The sequence below is a fragment of the Podarcis cretensis genome (assembly GCF_951804945.1).
Source record: "Podarcis cretensis genome assembly, chromosome: 17".
NCBI lineage: Eukaryota > Metazoa > Chordata > Lepidosauria > Squamata > Lacertidae > Podarcis > Podarcis cretensis.
The window spans coordinates 6,272,307-6,293,433 of NC_137187.1; the positions used below are offsets into that span (position 1 = coordinate 6,272,307).

A 21,127-nucleotide genomic window follows, 5' to 3' on the forward strand; every position below is an offset into this window, starting at 1 on the left:
ACCAACCAGAGTATGAACACCCCCTACCATAGCTGTCAACGTTTCCCTTTTCTTGCGAGGAATCCTATTCGGAATAAGGGAATTAAAAGGGGGAAAACGTGGACAGCTATGCCCCCTACTTACCCCCCTTCCTCTAGGAATTAGGGGTGTTCCCATCCACTTGGGTGCCAAAAGTGGGGGAGGCCCCTATCAAGGGCAACCCAGTCAGATGGGCGCGGTACAAATAATAATAATAATAATAATAATAATAATAATAATAATAATAATAATTAGTTGTTATTAATACTGACGGGCGCCCCTTTTGCAGAGTGGAAATGTTCTCCCTCTGGAACGCCCGCAGCTGTCAGTACTTGCTGAAGGAAGCACTCCTCACGTGCCCAGAGGCACTCTGTTGTTAATGGAATCGTGTTAACTTAAACCGATTGATTCGTAGTGTGCTACCTTCAGCCTTGCTTTGCCAAATAGTTTCTTTGTTTCCTTGCGCCGCGGAAGGCTCCTGTGCGTTTGGGCATCGGTTTGAGGCTCTGGCTTATACCTCAGTCCGTGCCGGACAAGTTTGTGAACAGAGATGGTCCCTTTCTCAGGATTCTCTTGTGGAATGACCCGCGACAAGGTGTAGGGGTGACCTTTAGCTTAGCTGGCTTAACAAGCCAGCGAATGAAACCAATGAATGGAGCATAATTTCTGAAACGCTCTGGAGCCGCACGAGGTCTTCCTGTTGACGTCTGAACACCCCCAGGGCCCGAAGTCACCTTCCTGCCCGGCTGGTGAACTGGAAACCGAAGGCTGCTGGGCTAGACGGACCTTAGTCGGATCCAGCAGGGCAATTCCAATGCTTCATTTGCCACGTCTTCAAGGTGCCACGAGATGTCTTCATTGTTCCTGCTTCTTCTTGCGCAGTGGCATTTCAAAAACAGGTCCTGGAGCTGACTGCAGGGTCTTGCTATTTTCTCGTCCCCCCCCCCCCCAATCTCCATCTGGCAGAGAAGACAGTTCAGAAACCTTCCCCACCATCACACACAGACACCCCCTTCAGAAAAGAGAGAATGATGGCGCAAACCCACTTTTCAGCAAGGTTTTTTTTCTGTTGTTGTTTTGTAAAGACAAATATGCTGAACATCAGGGTGAGCCCATGCTCTTCTTTGCCACCACTGGTCGCCCTCCTGGGAAAAATCAAGGGCAGCTAAACAACTTCCGGGGGCTTCCTCCTCCTCAGTAGGGTCTATCCGAGGTCAAGGTCACTGAGGAAGAGAAGGGACTCCACAGCGGGAAGGACAATAGCCAGCTCTTTGGAGACCCCCCCCCCCGGAAAAACCCTGTTTGAACAGGCACAAAAGAAGTGTTTCAAGTCAGGTGTAAAGCGCCACAGTCCCCCTCCTGCCCCCAGCACCCAAAAAGATGGAAGAAATACTGTCTGATAGGACAATTCCCCTCTGAGCAGATTCATTGAGTATCAAAGGAGTACCCAGTCTCACCTGGCTGCTGCTGCTACTAAGCTGAAGCAGGTTGCTGCTGTTACTATGACCATGCCTACTACTAACCTGAAGTATGCTCCTGCTATTACTAATAATAATCTGAAGCATGCTGCTGCTGCTGCTGCTGCTGCTATCACTACTACTCCTACTGACCTGAAGCATTTTGGTCCTGTTTATTTAAACGGGCAAGTTAACCATGCGTTTTATTTAATGACTGGAATTAGGGGGACTCCAATAACCTTTAACCTTGGCTGGATCGTGCCTTTGACATTTGTTTTATAACTCAAGTGTTGAAAGCATTACACATATATTATTACCCTGATCTACCGTTAAAGGTAGGCGAGTAGTATCATTTGCCTAGCATATATTCGAATTAAGATATCTATTAATGGACCAAGTGAAGGATTGAAGGATTTATATACACACGCAAGCATTCTTTCTACCAGCAGGGCTTTCACAAAAGCAATACTAAATAAAATAGCGATCATTTAGTCGATGGGCGTTGCTTTTCAAATAAATACATCCCAAAGTCTGCTCAGATTCATTCTGGGTTGGTGTCACCGAAGTCTAGGAATGGTGTGATGTGAGCTTATTTTTAATCATCTTAAAACCAGACTCTAATCACATTAACAGTAAAATGGGACTAAAATAGGTAATGTATTTAGGATCGAGTTGTTAGGACTGCAGTTCTAAAAATATTAGGGTGAATATATTCCACTGAACATACTAAGATTTCCTTACAAAGCCCGAATTAGAAGCGTATTTGTTGGGTATTTTTCTGTTGGAAATCATTCCTATTTCTTTCTAGACGTATTTACTTCCAAGTAAGTGGCTTGAGGCAGGATTTCTGTTTCTATTTCCAGAGAATAAACTCCACTGTGCTCAGTGGTACTTACTTTTGAGTAGATAGGATTGCACAACAATCTGATCCTATCTTTGCATGTTCAGCCCCACTTGGATCAATGAAGTTTATGTCCAAAGACTTTTGGATAGGATTTCAGCCCAAGGCTTACGAACGGAACAAAATATCTTTGAGGAAACTTGCTGAAAATATGTTTAGAACTAAGGTGCCAAGGGCAATCGACAAATCGAACAAAAAAAGCACCCGCCCCACAAAAAGGTACTATTCGAAATACTTTTCCTTGATTGGTTTTAATGGCATTTTCTTCCATTGTTTGCTGAAAGAATACGCCTCATTGTACTCAGTACTGTACTGATGTCAGTGGACTAACGTTAGAGACGCCGGATCAAAGCCGCACTAAGCCACGAATTTCAGGAGGTAACCCTCAGCCTAACCTACCTCACAGGGTTGTTGTGAAGATGATAAAAATCTAATCATAATCATAAGTAAAGTTTCCCCAACATGAACAGGACTTACTTCCAGGAAAACGTCGAAACTCAATCTGTTAATCGCTTTAAATCCCAGAGTGATCCTAACCGTGTTTACTCAGAAGTAAGTCTCGCTAAATTCCACGGGGCTTAAATCCAGGGCTCAGTGTGCTCTGAAGATCGAAGACTTTAACTAAACAATTTCTTAAATCCATCACTTTGAAGAAAAACCACATTTATGGCAAGGGAATTCGCATCCGGAGGAAAAGGTCTTCTTAGAATAATTTAAAAACCAGACCAATCCCTTTTAAAGCAGATTTACCGATGCCTTAGTACGAATTTTACATAGAATTGAACGCAACGGTTGGGGGGGGGGGGGCTTTTAAAATAGCAGTATGGCTTGGCTGTTTGAACGCATACTTACTTCGAAAGTCTACACTCAACGGGGCGTGTCGGTAACTTTCGGGCAAAATTGCGATCCTAAACACACGCGCACTCCCCCCCCCCCGCAATTCACACGAATATTTTGGATCTGGTGTGCCTAAAAAAAAGGACTGTTTTCGTCCTGTTTCTGTCTTTCTTTTTAAAAGAGTAAATCCTATCGAAAATGGATGCGATTGCTGGTCGGGTTTCGCCGTGTTTACTCGGAAGTAAGCCCCTAAACTGGACATACTTAAGTACGAGTCGAATTGCAGTTAAAGCCAACTTTAGGAATTTAAGCTGAAGAGTCTTACTCTGACCCTTTTACTCTGGTGCATTTGAAAAAATAGCATCATGTCGGCTATCCATTATTTTAAATTAAATGAATTTCGTTTCCCGCGAATCCACTTCCGCCGTCGCCCCCGTCACCCTTTTCGGTTTCACAACGATTTGCAAATGTGCAGAGGATTATTCCACTAAAACAGATTAAGCGGGTTGCCGTTTTGCTACAGAACTAATATTTTGAAGCGAGTTTTGTTTTTTTAAAAAAAGAAATTCATTGTGGTGGCAAATAAAAGGGAAAGACAAGACTGTATGGAGATGCCTGCCGGGTCACTCTGTAATCTCAGCTCCTGCTTTACTCATAAGTAAATCCGCTAGATTGTTCTATGGGATTTACTTAAGAAAGGCACCCTTAAAACTTCCCTCATGTCACAGCCATGGGCACACAATCCCCAACCTGAATCTTACGTTGTTGTTTTTTTAAGCCCCGTTTGCTCGGAAGTAAGCCCTACGGAGTTCAAAGAAACTTACACTCGAGTAAAAAAAAAAGTTTAGGATCAGGCTGCGCGCGGTTATTTGATCCATCTGCGTTCTGTTGAAAGTCACACTGACACTCTAGCACGCTCCTTTCGGAATCAGTCTCATTGGAATCAACAGGACTGACTCCCGAGTAAACACTGTTGAGTGCTCAGACCCGCGATACAGTGCTTAGGAACCTCCTGGGTCGCGTTGCAATGTGCAGAAACCAACCGGATGTTCTCTTGCGCAAACCCACTGGAATGAATAGAGAGTAATATTGGGTGGCAGCTTGTCTACAGTGCGGGTAGATTTGCCCAGTATTTTTATTAGGGGAAATCTGATCAGAAGTGGCACAGGAGGGCAGTCTAAATAGGCTTATTCAAAGCACTTAAATCGAAGTGGATTGAAGCTTTGGGCAGCGGGATGAACGTACTTTGTAGAAGAAAGTGGGGAGAGTTAAAGTTAAAAAACAAACAAACACTTTCTTCTTTTTAAATGCACTTTATTTATGTTTATGGTAAATATGGTTTATGGTTCAAAGAGCTTCGGGCACATTCGCAAGAATCCTCGCTAAGGCTGTTAAGTCTGGGCAAGTGTACTTGGAAGTAAACCCATTGAACTGTGGAGGCTTACTTCCATGGAAAGGTTCGTAGGCTCAATAGTGGCTAGCCAAACCCAGTCAGATGGGCGTGGTATAAATAATAAAAATTATTATTATTACTATTATTAGCTGCGCGAATCTTTCTCCCACCGCGTCCCGATCCATTTCACGTTTCTTCGGGAAAAAGCCCAGTTGCTCTCAGTGGGATTTCTTAGGGTTTGGAGCGTTGGTTAGAAATGTTCTTCCGTTCCCAATCTCCTTCAATTCTGCTGCTCCTACTTCTGTTTTCTCTTCTTTGAAGTGTTTTAAGCACCATGATTTTATACTATAAACAGGCACAGAGGAAAAAATAAATCCGTTCTTGGACCGGACTTGTGGATTTGCCAGGAAAGACACGCAACTCGCTGGAGCCTGCGCCGTGTTAACTTCTTCAAGTGCCCGAAGGAGAAGAAGCGTCCCTACAGACGGTCAAGGCAGCGACTTGACTGCGTAAAGTGAGCGAGGAGGAAGAGAGGCAGGCAGGCAGGCCCCAAGGAAGCTCGTCTTAGCTCGGCCCCTTTGCGCGGAAGGATTTGGTGACTGGCCAGACCTCAGCGCAGGCGAGGTAGACGCGAACCCCAGGCAGCAGGAGGAAAGTGGGGGGAAAGAAATAGGACCGGAGAGTGAAAGAAAGTTCATTTTCTACAGCAGAAACCTTAAATGCGCTGCAACTGATCTCCCTAACTCTCTGAAGCCGAGGAGCTCAGATTTCACCATTTTCTGTTTTCCAACTCTGTGCTCTGACAAGGTGGATTACAAAAATGGGTTTGGAAAGGCAGGATCAGAACCTTATTTCTGGCAAACATTTTTCTACGCCCATATCCTGGATTACCTGGCTAATGCTCTGGATTATTATTATTAAATTAGTTTCCAGGATGGGTAAACAGCAAGACAGGATCAATTGGGGGGGGGGAGAATTCCATAATTTGGAACCCCCATGAGAAAGGCCTGTCCCATGGAAGTGAAAATGCAAAGTTTAATTTCTGCCATTACTTATTCTCTTCATTTAATTTTTATTTATTTATTTATTTATTTATTTATTTATTTATTTATTTATTTATTTTTATAGGCTGCTTTCTGTTTAAAATATCAAAGGTGGCTTACAACAATTAAACAATTAAAACATCATCAGTATAACAGTGAGGGCAATTAAAACTGTCACCAGTGATTAGCAAATGTTTGGGCAAAAAGGTGGCGTAGAAATAAATACATAATAATAATGATGTGTTTTTAAAAGGCACCCCCCCAAACAATCATTGGTGTTTGTTGTGTTGCACTGTGGGAATTTCGTACAAAGGTACCACACAGGCCCATCTCCACGTTATCTTTAGACAGTGCAATTTTTCTAGAAAAAATAGGTGCCAGAACTCACCATGAACACCTCTCTCATTCTCTTAAGAGTTCCAGCGACTGACTGAAAAAAAGTCCTAATAATATAACTGGGTAATGAACTTGTAGTTCTAATATACAGGGAGGGGAGTTTCAGAAAAAGCATGCAATTCTCCTTCACCCTGCCTGTGAAAGTTATCAATTTTGCTTCCCTAGATGCCCAAACTCAAACACCTGTTGAGCTGAATGACTAGCAGTAAAGCAGTAAAAAGCGTATTAGAGACAGACACCTTATCCATCTAAATCCATGAGTTATTTGCAAGCTATGGGCCATTGATTGAGTGGACCTTATTTCCACGTATTGGGTGCAACCAAGTAAGAATTAGGTATATTTTTATTCTCATTGACTTCTGCTTAACTTTTAACTTTCCTCCATAGGGTTCCCATATGTCCGGAATTTCCTGGACATACTCAGAATACTGTTGCTGGAAGCAGTGTCTGGGCAGAAATCAGCAAATGTCTGGGAAAATCCGGATGTCTGCAGTGCAATTTTTGGCAATTTTACTTAAACTCAACAACTTTGGGCAAAACTGAAAAAAGCTGAACAATTTTGTGTCCGGAGTTCCCCTTTTTGAAATATGGCAGCCCTACATTTGGTGGTTGCTACTTAGAACCAAGTGCAGAATTTTTGACATTTTTAAAGTGAGATTCAAACTGTGTGTTGGTTTGCAACCCTCAGTTCTGAGAACAAAACAGGAAAGGTGTGTGATCCTTGCACATTGCTTGGCTGTTTAAATCCTGTTGTCTTCAGCAGGATTTAAACAGCTAATTAGGTGAAAAAGTTTCAGACAATGGACACAATCCTAATTAGGTGAAAAAGTTTCAGACAATGGACACAATCCAGCCAAAGCATTCTGAAGTCCAAATAGTTTCAGCGGGAAAACTGTGCAAAAGACTCCTAAGAAAGTACTCTTTGAAATAAGCACCAATTAGTTCTACAGGAATTACTTCCTAATAAGTGTATTTTGAACTGCAGTCTTAAGAATGTGATTAACTCCCACACAGAAATCAATGGAATTTAAAAGTGTTTACGTGAGACTGGATTACATCATTTGCCTCTAGGATCAAGTGTTGGGTGATTTATTGTGGTACAAATGACTTTCCCTGGGCCGTTTTATTGACTGTTGTTTTACAGACTTCAGTATAATTGGCACCCTCATTCTCAGTAAATCTACTAGGAACCAAGTCCCATGGATCTGAATGGAACATACCTCCATGCAAAGGGCACACCTACACTAAATAGAAACCCCTTTCAAACTGGGTAAACTGATGGTTCATATCCAAGGAACTCTGGGAATTCTGTGAAGTCTTACTGTACATAACCAAGCAGTCTCGCTTTCTCAGTGAAATGGTTTCAGGCAGCTGAACCCAGTATGTGTATAGTAGGAAGTAAGTCCCACTGAATTCAACAGGTTTATTCCCAAGTAGATGTGTGCAGGATTGCATCTTAACAGTGCAATTCTACACATCTGCTCGGAAGTAAGTCCCTTTTAAGTCAATGCTATCTACTCCCAGGTTGGTGGTATAGAATTGCAGATTTAAAGCTAAGAGATCTAAAATTGAATCGATCACACCTACTGTACTTGGAAAGTTGTCAGTGGGACAGACTTTCAAGTGGGACAGACACTAGGAATGTGGTGTCAATCATAGCAGGGTTGTGGATTAGGTTGAGAATTTAGGATCATCTTACTGGAAATGTTTACATAAAATACATATTGAGTACCAGAAATGTATTTTACATCCTTTTTTGCCCTTTAAAACCTTACTTTAATTAGACACAAGCTATTCTATCTCACTTAACCCCTTATTTCCTATGTTTTCAAAGCATCACTCACAATAATTCCAGCACTAAAAGCAAACATGTGAAGTTGCTTTGTTTTTCTGTAAATATAACTCAATGGGGTGGGGGGTGGGGAGAATTGTGCCGCTTGAGAAACCTGATGATGTTTACAGATTCAGGGACACTTTTCTCCTGGCCTAACTAATGGCAGGCTGTTTAGATGGCTCTTAAACCAGGCCTGACCTTTTGTCTTTTGACCTCCCATGCATGAAATTAGGTAGCAAAAGAAAACGTGGAGGAAAGGATAAAAAGACACTTGGAAAAGCACAAACACTCCACAGTGCTCATTGTATCAGCTCACAGCCAAATGACTGGCAACATCCAGCATTATTTGTTTTGTTTTGTTTTTCAAACATTTGACTCCCCAACTACATGCTTGCTTTCATGCATAGGAAATTTGTATTCATTAGGAGGGATTATTCTCCCTTAAGGAACAAACAGCAATATTGCACTGGTGCATCGGCAGTTTAATGCTATTTTCAAAGCATTTGATTTCACTAATTTTCTTGGGAATGTTAGGCTAGTTGAGAGGTGTATGGATAAAACATGGCCGCAGGATTATAGGATCTGTCTCACATTTGGAACAAGTCTATACCTTTTTAAACCTATCTATCTATCTATCTATCTATCTATCTATCTATCATCTATCATCTATCATCTATCTAATCTATCATCTCAGTGTATCTGGTCCTCATAAGCCACAGGAAATCCAAGCACAGGAGACATTAGTTCCCCCTAGCCCAAAATCTGCACAGAGTACCAAGGGAAATGTGGAATATGAATATTATTTTGTTGCCTCAAAATAAAGGTCCAGCTAGTTTGGTTCTCTCTCCTCAGAATATGCCTTATACCAAGTCTGTTCATTGGTCCACCTACTGTAGCTCAGTAATGTCTACACTGACGGGGAATTATTCTCAAGGGTCTGCAGAAAATGATATAATTTGCAATGCTGAACGTGAATTTCCCACATTTACTGACACAGTTCTGAAATTCTCTTGTATTCTCAAGGGTCTTTCCCAACCCCAGCAGGAGAATACAGGGAGAGGGTACCCTTTGCATGCAAGGTACTTGGCCTGCCACTGAGCTGTGGTCCTTCCCTAACCTTCAGTGCTGAAAGCTGGATCCCCCCTGGAAAACCACAAGGAAAAAGCGATGGAGAAAGCAATTCCCTCTTGTTGTTCTTCCAGCATCAGCAATGGCACAGTCCGTGCGAGGGAAGGACGTAACTATTCTTGCCCAATATGTTGTTGTTGTTGGCATCTGTCTGTTTCAAGAGACAATGGAAGAGTGTGCCTTTGGGGGGTGAATCAGGGGTCAGCAGACATTTCCAGCAGGGGGCCGGTCCACTGTCCCTCAGACCTTGTGGGGGCTGGACTATATATTTTTTTGGGGGGGGGCGAATTCCTATGCCCCACAAATAACCCAGAGATGCATTTTAAATAAAAGGACACATTCTACTCATGTAAAAACACACTGATTCCTGGACTGTCCACGTGCCGAATTTAGAAGGAGATTGGGGCAGATCTGGCCCCCGGGCCTTAGTTTGCCTACATCGCCTGCTGTGGCTGCAGAGACCAGTACACAAAATACATGTTTTATTGCAGGTGGGGCAAATGAAGGTGTCTGGTTTTTGGTGCTACAAGTGCACCATGGCATTTTTCTCTCGGTATTCCTCCCAGCAGTCATTCCTCCTCTGGCCACTGCTGTAGATACACAATCTGTCTGTCTGTCTGTCTGTCTGTCTGTCTGTCTCCAAGCACTGCAGTCATCTACAAGGAATTCCCATATGGCAGGGTTGATGTTGCCAGCCTCCATGTCATGTCTGCAGACATCTTTGTAATGCAGTATTGGTCTGCCAACAGGCCTAGTGTCTGCCAAGATTGTAAAATAATTCCAAGTACTCCTGGCTGCACTTCTGGCTTCAATGGAAGATTCCATGGAGACTTGCCCTGGGTGCAGTTATCAAAGTAGATAGAGAAAACTTTTTATTCTTCATTATCATTGGTGCCATCCAGTTAACTGGAATGTTGAAAGATTCAGGAGAGACTAAGGGAAACAGTTCTTTACACAGCACATAGTTAAAACTATGGAATTTGCTTCCACAAAATGTAATAATGGACACCTACTTGGAGGACTTTAAAACGGATTAGGCAAATCCATGGAGGAAGGCTAGGCAATATCTGGTTTTCAACATCAGGATATACCAATATATCATGATGTCTGTGTCAGGGACCGGACACAGGAGGAGGAATGGAGGAGACAGCGCCCCCTTCTCCTGAACCTTCCCGAGAAGAGGAGGGCAGTATAGATTTACAATGGTGATTTGCAGAAGGTCTTGACTCTGAGGCAGAAGAGGGGAAAAGCTGGGAGATAATGGAAGAGGAGGGGGGAAACAGCAGAGCCAGAGCAGCTGGCTGACACATTATCATTAGAAAGCATTCCTGACCCAGCGTGCATTGAGAGTAGTAGAACAGAAAGCTCAGAGGCAGAAAGCACAAATCAGCCAGCGCAGGGATGACGTACGATAGAAGAGACGGAGGGGGTGGAACTTTATTCGGAGCAATGCCATTACTGGGATGGCAAGGCACTTTTTAAAGCCTCTCTCTGTGAATACTGAATAAAGGACTTGGTAAGAACTCTTCTTATTATCTGCTTCTTGGCTGCCCACCATGGGAGGGATCAGATTCCCTGAAGCCTGACAGCCTGAAATAAGGATTGAGTTATGTAAAGGTATTGGCTCGCTTCACGGTTTTTCCCGCATCATGATTTCTGCATAACACACACACACACACACACACACACACCGTGATTTGCAATATATTGCCAGGTCAAAAATTATGAAATATGAACTTCAAACTGGAAGATATATCGATAACTAAGGCTACCAGTGGCTACTATTCACAGTGTCTGTGTTCAGCCTTCACTATTGGAGGTAATGCACCTTTGAAAACCAGTTGGTGGGAATCACAAGTGAGGAGAGTGCTGTTATGCTTAGGTTTGATTTGTGGGCTTAGCATGGGCATCTAACTGGGTACTGCAAGAACTCGATGCTGGGCTAGATTTACCTTTGGCCTCATCCAGCAGGACTCTTCTTAACCACTAAATACCTTTTTCCTTGCATTTATACCCTATACGGCCTAGGACCCTCGTACCTACGGGACCGCCTCTCCTGGTATGCCCCACAGAGAAACCTACGGTCTGCAAATAATAACATCCTCAAAGTCCCAGGCCTCAGAGAGGTTAGGCTGGCCTCAACTAGAGCCAGGGCCTTCTCGGCTGTGGCTCCAATCTGGTGGAACGCTCTGTCACAAGAGACTAGGGCCCTGCGGGACCTGACATCTTTCCGCAGGGCCTGCAAGACAGAGTTGTTCCACCAGGCCTTTGGTCAGGGCGCAGCCTGACTCCCTCCTCTGGCAACCTGCACAGAATTTTGCTTAATCGGTTGCCATTAATTTGATTTTAATTAATTTTTGTAATGAAATATTTTTAGAATGTGTGATTATTTGATTGTTTGATTATTTGATTATTGTTAGCCGCCCTGAGCCCGGCTTCGGCTGGGGAGGGTGGGATATAAATAAAATTATTATTATTATTATTATTATTATTATTATTATTATTATTATTATTCAACCGCCAAAAGGGCTCCCAGAGCAGGTTATATGCAATCAGTCAAGACAAGACAATCCCTGTATGCAGGCTTACAATCTAAAGGACACAGTTTCAAAGGCAAAATAGAAGAGAACAAGCAAACTCAGACACCGCTTCTTAAAGTGAAATAGAAGCTCTTAAAATGACTAGCTGGAATGGAAATTGTTCAGGGCAGACAGGACAGACAGAGGTGTCAAACAGAGCTGGTCTCTCAGCTGATCTCATAGAGTAACTCGGCTTCCCATCTCTCCCTCTGCTGCAACCTAATCCAATGGTTGTTACCAAGTATGGAAGATGGAGGCTTTGGCTGGTCAAGGTAAAGTGACCAAGCTTTATAAATCCAGACAATACTGGTCACTGCCACCATACTTGGTCTCTGCTTCCTCTCTTCATTTTTTAAAAGTAAAAGAAAAGGCAAAATGTAGTAATTGCCTTTAATATATCAAATATATTTTGCTGCCTGCTCATCTCTTACACTTCTGCATGCACAGCTTGATCCTAAGATTTGCCGTATTACAACAGGCAAATGGTAGATTGGTAATGGACACTGCATCCTGACCACTGAAAATGCCTGATATCCTAACTCCTGATAACTCTGTTGAAGCTGTAAGGGTGTGTGTGTGTGTGTGTGTGTGTGTAATTACACTGTTGCAGGTAGGTATCCCAGTATGAATCTTGAATAATGAGATACAAGTGACCAGGACCCAGTACTACGGCATGCATCCCTTTTAGTCAAGGTCCAGGGAATATAATGAGAACCAAGCCAGTTGAGAAAGGCCAAAAATCAACAGAATTACTTGAGGCCTCACTGTACAAATATATAACACAATGCTTCCAAAATGCTTCCTTAATTAACAGGTGTGCAGTTGTTAACCCATAAACTAGTACAATTACACAATTAATAACAGAATCTAACTTTTGCAGGTTACGTAGGATTGCAGCTGGGGCTATTCCTTGCCAAATTATACTGAATGCAGGAAATGGCAATATTGCCAAGAAATAACCTTTTTTTAGACAATGCCTTTGGCTGCCTGGCCTGACCTGGAAGTCAAATTTAAGCTGCAGCAGAAGCACAGTTATGTGGGTAACTGGAATAAAAGTATTTATTACAATGCAATCCATGTCTAGTCAGTAGTAAATCCTACTGAATTTAATGGGGCTTCCTCTAGGGCAGGGGTGCCCGAACCTTTTCCAAAGAGGGCCAGATTTGATGCGTGACGGCCAGGAAATATACTGTCGCAGGGGCTGAATTAAACCGACCAGCGGCCCCCGAAATAAACTTTGGACATGCCTGCTCTAGGGTAAGTGGGATTAGGATTGCTGCCTGTGTGTCATGAACTGGCAGGACTGCAGGGAGGAGGAAGGGGATCCTGGCAAGGAGTGTAGTCAGGACTGGGACACACTGGGGCAAGCAGGGAACGGGGAAGGAAGTACTCACAGGGTGATGGAGGATGATGAGGAGTTGAAGGTCAAAGCACAGGAACCAGAACGACAGAGCCCAGAGCCAGAGAAGCTCCTATCCCCACAAACATGGCAGGCTTTGAGGTGTAGGGAGCAGCGGGTGTGGCGCTCTAGGAGGCTAAGGCAAGCAAGGGCTCATAGCCCAGCTCCCTAGCTGACTAGGTGGGGGTTGCTAGCTCTGGAAGGAGGGATGTGATTCCTCAGCTGGAGTAGGCTTGGAACAGGTGAGGGTCACATGCCTCATCAAGCACAGATGCTGCAATCAGCATGCAAAGTACAAAAGGGGACCAGAGCTGAGGTGCTATGTCTGTTCAACTGCCCATTGTGGATGATGAATAAGAAGAGTTTGGATTTGATATCCCGCTTTATCACTACCCTAAGGAGTCTCAAAGCAGCTAACGATCTCCTTTCCCTTCCTCCCTCACAACAGACACTCTATGAAGTGTGTGAGGCTGAGAGACTTCAGAGAAGTATGACTAGAGAAGTGTGTGGTCACCCAGCAGCTGCATGTGGAGGAGTGGGGAATCGAACCACTACACCACACTGGACTTTGGCTTGGATGCTCCTGGACATCTATGGGACTGTGCTTTGGGTTTGACTCTGGACTGTATTCTGGCTGCTGGACTTCAGACTTGGCTACTTGGCTTGACCCTGGGCTGTGTTTCCTGACTTTGCTTGTCTGACTTGACATCCAGACTTTGAACTTGACATACTGACTTGCTGCCAGGTAGGCCAGAGGTTCAAGACACTTAGTCTCTGTCTTTCTTATTAATAAAATTATATCCTGCCCTAAACTGCAAGCATCCTCAGGGTGGATCACATAAAAATAATACAAAAACATAGAATAAAAATGGCTAAAACCATCCTATAATATCATCTGCTCCCTATAGCAATGCCAAGTGGCTCAATATCTCAACCCCTATCCCTACTTAAGCCTGGAGGAAATGAAAGGTTTACAGCTGGTGCCAAAAGCTAAACACTGCTGGTATCAGTCACACATCAAGGGAAAATCATTCTGCAGCCAGGGTGCCACCAACAAGAAGGCCCCATCTCAAGCAAAAAGCACCTTGGACTTTGCTCTGTATGGGATAACAAAAGGGACATCCCTGGCAGTTCATTAAGCCTGGGTATTGCTCCTTCAGATAACTGGGTCCTAAGGCATTCAGGACTTTGTACATAAGCATTAAAACCTTGAACTGGGTTTGGTAGCAAATAAGCAGCAATGTAAACTGTTTAGAATTGCTGTTACATGGTTCTGACAACCGTATCAGTCAACACCCTGGCTGCTGTATTTTGCATCAGCTACAATCACTAAAACATCTTCAAGGGCAGCCCCATGATGATTACAGTAATCTAATCCAGAGATTACCAGACTATGGACTACTGTGACCAGAGGGCATGAGCCTGTAAAAAGTTGGCGACCCTATGCTTTAGTCCTGATATCCTCTAAGAAACAGAGCTTGTTGCTATCCTGCATAAAGTGGATCAGCTCAGAGAACAAAACCAAGTTACTTTATGTCCCTTGGAAAAAGGCTTGCAGCACCCCGTGGGGTGCAGGATATTCATCTGCTCAGATAAGATGCAAATAGTGTTCCACCTCAAAGACGGCTAAGCTAACTGCTTTGGGATCACCTTTTCATATAGAAACTAACAGATAATCTGAGAATGCAGACAAACTTAACTGTGCTGACTTTTAGCCAAATGCTGTGTTTCTTGTGGTTTCATGAACCCAATTAAAATACGACAATTTGGATACAGTCCATTCTGGCACACTTCCTCTTTGGATACCATGTGTGTTAAAGTTGATTAGTTATTCATATTGAGGGGATTATGAGTCAAAAATTCCACCTTCCCCTGCAGTAAAATGGAAAGATGCAAATCAGCACACCACCCTTCAGAACTGCTTGTTCATTTGGCTGCCAACACAGTGGGTACAAGGGTGGAATTTTCATTTGCTTTCAGACTGAGATAAAAGGAAAGATTTCAAAATACAAGCAGAGTGTTTGAATGTCCCTTTCCTTTCATCTTCCCCATTGTTGATGGCTACATTGTTGGATTACACATAAATATGGTTCAAAATTGTAATATATTTTTAAAAATAGCATATTTCCTAGCTTTGTGTCACACGTTTCATCTGTTGCTTCTCCCGTTTCCCCAAATACACACAGACAACTAAAGCTATTGCAAGTATTGTTTCTTCAGCTATTTTGAAACAATGGAGCCATCCTTGTCACAAATAATGTCCATAAATTCAAACACACTGTTGAGGGTATTTCTTGATGGGTTTTATTTTCCTGGGGAGACCTGGGGTATGACTAAACAATGAATCCCTTTTCCATTTCCAAGATCAATGCAACAACAAGAGGAAGCAGAAATGAAAGATTTCAGCTCAAGAACATTCTGCACTTGAACTTTTGTTCCATCGACTATTATCACTCTGAAAAGGTAAAAATGAATTCCTTTGCTTCATGGGGGGAAAAAAAGATTGAACGATATGAAGCCAAATCTCCAAACAGCCTGCTTCAGACAACGGCAGGCAAAGTGGAAAATACTCATGAAGAAAATAGAGTTTTGATTAAGGAGTAGTTTTGCTGTATTGATCAAAGTGAAAATGCTAGCAAAAGAAAAGCACCTGGAAAGAAGAAATACAAACAAAATCTAAGTTATTTACAGTGTCATTTTTGTATAAACCCATATTTACTGTTAAAGCTGCTCTAGACTAAAGGACTTTTAGCTGATTAATTTCCTGCCTTTCAATTGATTAAAATTGATTGATCTATTTGAATGTATTTGTAGATCACCAGAACCTTAATGTGGCGCCTTTTCAAAATACTGAAGAAAGTACAGGGTAATTTCTAACTGAGATGGCAAACCTGTCTCTAGGCTGTACTACTACAAACTGAAGCTGATGGCTTGCATGACTCAATACCTTTTCAACAAAAAATAAAAATATCCATCCACCTAGAAAACTGAGATGGTAGGGGAAATGGTACTAGCCTAACCTTTTGCCTGACATGTCAGTTTTCTATAGGCAATGAGTTTTGTTATGTTTATCTGAAGAAGCAGTCAATCAAATGACTTCCTACTGTAATCTCAAGTATATATCTCTGAACATTTTAAAAAAGATATCATGGCTAATAGGTTATCCTAGGAGTGGTTATGAACTTCAAAGGCTATCATCTTTAAAATTCTGAAAAAATTAAAAAGGCATTCCCCCCCTTTGCTCATTCATCTTATGACTCTTACAGCACATGTTACAGCCATGTATTCCAAATGTTTCTGTGCAATAATTAGAAGTAGAAACTTAACCTCTTCAAATTAAAATTGAAATTTCCATAATGTTTGTGGTAGTGAGGGACTAAACCACACCTGGGATCAGATATCATACAGTGGGGATTCTTGTTTCAGACAGAATTATTATTATTTTTTTAAAAAAACACAAATGGTTCATTAAAATGAACACAAAAGCTGATTTGGGCTGTAATCCTAATCCAATTTACCGAGGAGTAAGACCATTGAATTCAATGGGATTTACTTCTGAATAGACATGGTTAGGTTTACAACTTTAGTAAGGCATTTTATCAAATGATTAGTAGTTCTCCATATATGTATACCTAAGGCGAAAATACTATTTTTTTTGTAGCAGTTTAATTTTAGCATGGAAACTTTGGTATTCCTTAAAATTTAAGAAAAATGTATATATTGATAAAAAAGGAAAGACTTCTATATTTTCAATTCAAACAGCCAAGGTTTGGGTCTTTCACTTTTCAGTGTTATAGCATAATGTCAGAAGGGGCTTTGTGCTGCACAGCTGAATACTCAGCCAAACTGTGACTGACACATTCAAATGTATTAAATATTTTTTTTATTGTCATGAAGCCAAGTGATTAACCACACTGTTGCTAGAAGGCAAATTAGACCTTGGCAAAGAAGATGGCAGGGTTGATGGTAGGTCACTGAGCAATGGTTTCACCTAGAATTAGAATATTTCTTTTTTGTTTTATTCGCATGATGTGATAGGTCCCTGTGTGGTTTCAGGAATGCATTTATACCAAGATCTTGTTTTGCTATATTGCATCATTTTCAGTCTTTTCAAATCCTTTTGGTTTACATTGATTTGCTCATGTGAGTGTCTGTTGTATGTGTGCTCATACAAATCTGCATGCATGTTTACTGCCAAATGATTGGAAGGGAAATATCACGCATAATTTTTTTTGAATTCCAGTTAATCAAAGACTTTAAGAATAATGTAGTGAAGCGACACTTAACAAAAATCAATTTCATTAATTCCCGATCCTCTTTAGCCCCATTATACAGCTGTATGGAAATTACTAACTGTGAAATATAAAAAAGATTATTCTGTAATTGAAACCTTTTTTGTTTTTAGTTAAATTTTGAAATCAATAAAATTCAAATTAAAATGGAGCAATTTCCTAACTCTTCCCCTGTTGGCTCAATATACAGTCATAATTGCTGTGAAACAAACATATTCAGAAGAGGTGAAAATGATCGTGCTGGCTTCTTAATAAACTGTTATGAGTCTTGCTTTCTCTAGCAAACTCTGAACTCAAGCAAACCTGTAAAATAATATGGCAAATAGGACACAACCATGCCAGATAGGAATGTAATGAAAAGGGGATATATCCCCTGGCCCTGCCAAAACTGAAATGAAACAATTTAGATTTAGGGACACCAATATTGTATTGGCTCTGAATACTAGATCCAGTTTGTAGTGGTAGTAATATACAATTGTCATCATCTTTAAGCTCTGGTCTTGTGAGCTTCCAGAAGCATCTGGCTAACTGCTATTGGAAACAAGGTGCTAGATGAGGTGAACCTTTTGTCTGATCAAGCAACGCAAGTCTTCTTACATGCTTATGATGGGTGAGCACTTGTATAGATGTCAATGGTATAGAAAAGTGGCTTCTGAGTACCAGCTCAAATCTCTTCACATGCTGAGCTTCTCAAGTACACGGGGTGTTGAACTGGCTTGATTACCCATTTCCTTTCAAAGTAAGGGGAGGTGACATTACCAAACATAGCAGGACAGCTTACTCTATGGTAGTAACCCTTTCATGCATTAATTAGACTTAAGCATGTTGGTTTTTTGAGGCTGGTTATCCCACACTTCAGTGGGAGGGATATAATAGAGCTCTTCAGCGGTCAGTGCTTTTTTTCTAGAACTTATTGAGCTCCCAAGTTTCTTGAGACGTATCCTCAGGCTCCCAAATTCAACCAAGTATGAGATGATGTGTGCAGAATTAGGTATACACATGAGTGAATACTGGGCATGGACTAGCACTATAAAATACTGGCTGTGTTGCCATTTTCGTTCCCAACCTTCAAGTCTACTTTCCGATTTACCTAAGGACTCCTATAAACCCAGATGGCTCCAACTCATACACAGCAAAATTAGATCTATTGGTATTGACTTGGAATTATTGTATAATTCTATTTATCGCAATATCCAAATTAGATTAAAGGATATCGAAAAACAAAACAATGAGTCAACTGCAAATAAAATAATCTCCCACGAGTTCATGGTTTAAATACAACCAATAACAGGCTCACTTATATCTCCAAGTTAATAATTCCAGCCCAGTGTAGGACATTTATGTTAGCCCAATTGAATATTTCCCCCTCAACTTTTGTAAGGCCAGATATTTAAATATCCATAGAAATGATAGACATTGCGGATGCTATTTGAATGGCTGAACACTGCTGAACATATTTTCTACTGTCCACTGTACAGCCAGCTACACAAATGTGTGTTATCCCCTTTTTTGGGTAGTTTAACATCATGGCACAATGAAAATATCAGATTCTACCTGTCTGGTGTTAACCTGGAGATAACTGCAAGGGTGGCTGAGTTTCTGTCAACAGTATCTCTTAGAGTGGTCAATGGCATGGTTTAGCGGGAAGATACTCCAATGAAAATTTCTGTTACAATATATCTTATATGGCTGTTTCTTTGTGTGTGTTTGTGTGTGTGTGTGTGTGTGTGTGTGTACACACACACACACACACACACACACACATTGTATATGGATGTTTTAAGATGGTCTATATCTGTAATGCCTAATAAAGTTTTGGAGAGAGAGAAAGAGAAAGAAAGCATTAATTAGACTTAAGCATGTTGGTTATATGAGGCTGGTTCTTCAGCAGTCAGGGCTTTTTTTCTAGAAAAAGGTGCCAGAACTTGTTGAGCTTTTTAAGGGAGATATACCCAGTTTCCATCGTGGAACACAGAACGCCGTGACACAACACTACAGAGGTGCTGGAACAACCACATTGATGGGTCTCAAACCCTCAGTGAGGGACTTCCCCTGCATGTGAAGACAGACTCTGTTGGATTGAGCAATAGTGGGTTCTGCATGTGCTGTAGAGGGGCAGATGGGATTAGTCTACACAAATCCAGAGGTGGAGTCCCTAAAACAACTGGATGGCACCTCCTTTCAGCAACTTCTGCAGCCAAGCTGGTGCCAAACCTATTGCTCTGTTTTCCTTTGGACCACATCAGCAAGAGGGGTGGGGTCAGGGTGGATAAAAATCAATGATTTTTTAAAAATAAAAAAATCGGATTTTTTTTTTAAAAAATGCTTTTGGAGGAAACATCTTTCTAAAGATAGTTTTCTATTTAAGTTACATTATAGTCCAAAGTCTATTCATCAGGAAATAAGGATTTGTTTTTAATTATGTAGCATGAGGCTTTATATGCAGTGTTTAAATGAACTCCATTAATCCATTCACAATGCCATGCCTTTCCAGAGGTTTCTGTAAGATTATTTGGGACAGTTTTTCTAACGAGGTGTCACAGATGCTTGTCCTTGCAGTTCTCAAAAGTGTGAATTCGTGTCTGCAGAGATAACATGCCTTTTCTTCACAACAAAAATGTTATAAAATAAACATACAGAGTTGAGAGAAAAACCTTAATCCCATTGTTCTTTTGCAAATTTATATCTACAGAATCAACCTCTTACCTCTTAAATGCTAAGTTCCAAGTGGTTCAATGAATAGATTGTTTGGAGTGGAGTAGATCTGCAGAAGTAGCTAAGTGTGAAGCAGTAAAAATGAAAGCGCAACCTTGTGAGCAGAATACTCCATGAGTTTTGGGATCTTTGTGTAATAATTGTGCAAATCAGTTGAATGTCTGTGTGACTCAGACTTGAGGCAAGTGCTGAAGGCACTTCTGGGCTGGCAACCTCTTCCCAATCACACCGGGTTCCAGCAACTGCACTAACACTTAACTGTACAGAATAGGCACCTGAATGTAGAAGCAAATCCAAAGAGGGGTGTGTGTGGAAATAGTAACTGGGATCTGTAAGTCCTTGGCGAGACCTTGAAGTGCTTGCCAGTCAACTAATAAGAGTTCACTGGTTCCAGGGCTTGTCTGACATTGTCCAAACAATAAAATCTCTACCTGGAACTTTAGTTCTGCAGCAGGAATCCCTGAAGTTCTCTGCTCCAGTATTGCACCCAGAGCTCAGAAACTACTCCGGCTAATGAAATCCCCTGTCACAAAATGCACCTAGAACAATGGGAGCTTCAAACACTGGGTGTGGAAGAGGGCTTCAGATGAAGGAGAAGGTGTCAGAAATTGCTGCCTCCCTTCAATGAACGGAGGAGAAACTTAGAATTCAAATTCATTCATGGTAAGGTCTAATACCATATTTCCAAAAAACAATAACTAATAACCTTAATTTCCTGTGACCGGACACACACAATGTAGCTGTTAATCTAACCTTCAAAATGTTAATTTGAAATTTCTTTAGAAGATACAAGAAAAGGCTTCAGATCAATTTTTCCTACATGAAAATTACAAATGATCTTAAAGAGGGCCTTATATGTATATCAGATACCATTTGAAGCAATGCCTGCATTTGTTTAATCTTTCCGGTGTCAAACTAACAGCCCATTTGCAATATCATGCATAATTAATTTGTTTTCCATATAGTAATACGATTAACAACTTCACATTTTACACGGGGTACTGAGTCATGTTCAAATAAAACAAGTTCTAATGAGAAAAATTGGATGTGGCAGCAAACCAGTGTTCCACTAAGCAATCCAGATTCAGATGTGTTTGCCTCTCTTTTCTGCATGTATTTTTGTCAGGATTCCACT

At 41.5% G+C, this 21,127-nt stretch overlaps 1 long non-coding RNA gene across 3 annotated transcripts in view; it reads right to left on the reverse strand.

Moving 5' to 3' along the window:
- Window positions 1-1,091: 1,091 nt before the first annotated feature.
- The window catches only part of LOC307206570, a 29,317-nt gene continuing 9,281 nt past the window's right edge, over window positions 1,092-21,127 (reverse strand). Inside the window, exon 3 of one of the 3 annotated variants that reach the window (XR_013834360.1) lies at window positions 1,092-1,316. This is a non-coding gene — a long non-coding RNA (uncharacterized lncRNA). Of the gene's footprint in view, window positions 1,317-15,261; window positions 15,636-20,803; window positions 21,126-21,127 lie in introns of those variants that run through there. The other 2 variants (XR_013834361.1, XR_013834362.1) reach the window with 2 other exon arrangements.